This window comes from Solanum stenotomum, chromosome 6, assembly GCF_019186545.1.
Source record: "Solanum stenotomum isolate F172 chromosome 6, ASM1918654v1, whole genome shotgun sequence".
Classification (NCBI taxonomy): domain Eukaryota; kingdom Viridiplantae; phylum Streptophyta; class Magnoliopsida; order Solanales; family Solanaceae; genus Solanum; species Solanum stenotomum.
The window spans coordinates 16120210-16121868 of NC_064287.1; the positions used below are offsets into that span (position 1 = coordinate 16120210).

The 1659-nt window shown below is 36.0% G+C and overlaps 1 long non-coding RNA gene across 1 annotated transcript; it reads left to right on the forward strand.

Annotated features, from left to right (window-relative positions):
- The first annotated feature begins 577 nt into the window (after positions 1 to 577).
- Positions 578 to 1166, forward strand: LOC125869237 (uncharacterized). The gene is made up of 3 exons (XR_007446789.1): positions 578 to 657; positions 750 to 809; positions 1060 to 1166. It is a non-coding gene; the product is annotated as an uncharacterized LOC125869237 (long non-coding RNA).
- The last annotated feature ends 493 nt before the right edge of the window (positions 1167 to 1659 follow it).

Below are 1659 nucleotides of genomic sequence, written 5' to 3' on the forward strand. Positions count from 1 at the left end.
TATAGGATTCCTTGTGCCGAAATTAGACACGAACATCCAAAATTTGTGACAACACCCTAATTCTTCTTGGTCATTTTTTAGTAGAGGCGTGGGATTTTGAGTTTCCATGGTAAATTTGTTGCATGCCTACATTGGGATTTCCCAAACAGGCACTAAGGACATCAGTGTCATGTGCGATTGAACACTTTAACAGAGATGATTATTTGTATTCTCACAAATAAAGGTTCTCACTCTTTGGACTAACTTGTTTCTTGTGCCAGTAAAATGATGTGAAAGAAATAGGTTTCTTTTTTTATTTGTATTTAAAGAGTAGTCAAAATGATCACAGATTACTGTAGTTGGTAATGTCACAACTCGCATCTGCATCATCTTACATGTATGTTAGTTTAAACCACACCTGGGAGATTTTTAACATCATTTAATCTCAGGATGGCAAGCTTCTTGAATATTCAATACATGAACTTGCTTGTGGCCTTGTTAGAGCTCTTCTGTAAGTAACTTTAGCCTTCATTGTTCTTTTGTAACACTTGTTGTTTTTGGCATGAATTACTTTTCTGGTGTTTTGTCTATTATACCAGATAGTTGCATTCAAAAGGAATAATTTACTGTGACTTAAAGCTATCAAATATCCTGTTGGATGAAAATGGAATCACAAAGGTATGGTGATATTTATGTTGCGACTTTTCCCTATCATGATGAGTGCTTTTGACCAGTTATATGGCATTGAAGTTCTATTTGTTTCCTGGCAGTTGTGTGATTTTGAATTAGCAAGAAAATTGAGTGATATATAAAAGACACCTTCCTCCCAGGTAGTTCACCTCTGTCTTCCCTCTTTTTCCCCCTGAAGTGAACATAGGAAAAGTTAAATTGGTGTCATAACTATTTGGAAGTTCTTTAAAGGTAAACTGTTTGAAAGTGCTTTTGACCAATTATATGATGTTGAAGTTCAATGATGCTTCCTTTTCCTCTTTTAGTACTTATAAAAATATTATTTGTTTGATATCTCAAAACCATCTACGAACCTTTCAGTTATTATTTGGCATCCATCTAATCTCTCAGTCAGACATGTAATACCTAGCAGAAAATTATATAAAGGTTCAGATGCAATTCCTTCAGTTTCATTTGATGCACCTCAACTGTCTGATTTTGTCAAAATATCAAAAGAGAAATTAGAATAGTAGAATCATTAGTATTATTAGTGGGGGAATACTCCCTCAAAGGAGAAGCAAAATGTGGTCAAATACCTTGAGCTTTTGAGCAGCAATGCTGATGCAGCCAACATCTTGACCAATGGGTCTATTGTATTGGTTCTACTCAAAATGCTCCGTGACTCCAAGGTTTCTCTGTTGCATGCTTAACTTGCTTCACTTATTGTCTTGTTGATTCGTCACTCTACCTTTTTGGGGGATGAGCTGGCAAATTCTGGAATATTAGGTGCACTAACTGATGGTCTAAGAGACAGGCAAGAGAAGGTGAGAAGGTTTTCCATGGCTGCTTTGGGCAAATTACTATTTTATTTATCTACTCAAAATGAACATGCTCGAGATAATAAACCAATGGAATCTCCATCTAAGGACACCAGACCATCATCCAGTTGACAGGTATCTTTGTTGTTGTAACTTCTTATTGGTGCAGCTTTTCAAGTTCATTACTCCCTCC